The sequence below is a fragment of the Pan troglodytes genome, chromosome 12 (assembly GCF_028858775.2).
Source record: "Pan troglodytes isolate AG18354 chromosome 12, NHGRI_mPanTro3-v2.0_pri, whole genome shotgun sequence".
Lineage (NCBI taxonomy): Eukaryota > Metazoa > Chordata > Mammalia > Primates > Hominidae > Pan > Pan troglodytes.
Genome location: NC_072410.2, coordinates 39,068,727 through 39,069,408, shown reverse-complemented (window position 1 = coordinate 39,069,408; position 682 = coordinate 39,068,727). Strand labels below are relative to the sequence as shown.

Below are 682 nucleotides of genomic sequence, written 5' to 3'. Positions count from 1 at the left end.
GTTCCCATAATATTCTTCTTTTCCTTCACTTTAACTCTCTATTAGCACATAAGTGGGATTCAGTAAACACTAAGTCAAATATTAACTTTCTAAAGGGTCTTCAACTTGCATATATATTTAAGTTCGATCATATGATGTTAACAACATTTGAGAATTTTACTTCTCAAATAAAAATAAAAATTGGTATAAAAGTAACAATTTCATATTGATCTAATTAAAATATTTCATTAAGTAAAATATTCATTTATGTTAATTTCCTGTATAACTTTGTATATAGTAAATACAAACTATACTTTTACTATAAAAATAAATGAAGGTCCAGTTTGGCAACACATATACTAAAATGGGAACGATACAGAAAAGATTAGCATGGCCCCTGTGCAAGGATGACATAAATATTTATAAAATGTTTCATATTTAAAAATAAATAAGTAAATGAGTTAATGAGTGATCTATTGGTCCCTTATAATATCTTTACTCATGGTATAATTGAACTGTAAGTTTGGACAAGCTGAATCTCAAAGTTGGTGTTAAATGACCACAATAGTAAAGATTTGAAAAAAGTTGAAAAAGCTTTGTGGATTTTTATATATTTATAGGAGAATGCTCTCATTATGATAATAATTGCATTTGTTCTTTTTAAAATATGCAACACATTTTCCTTTAAAAAATAAAGGTGGGA

At 26.0% G+C, this 682-nt stretch overlaps 1 pseudogene; it reads left to right on the top strand.

Moving 5' to 3' along the window:
- The first annotated feature begins 321 nt into the window (after nt 1-321).
- LOC112208334 (U6 spliceosomal RNA) lies at nt 322-421 on the top strand (annotated as a pseudogene).
- The last annotated feature ends 261 nt before the right edge of the window (nt 422-682 follow it).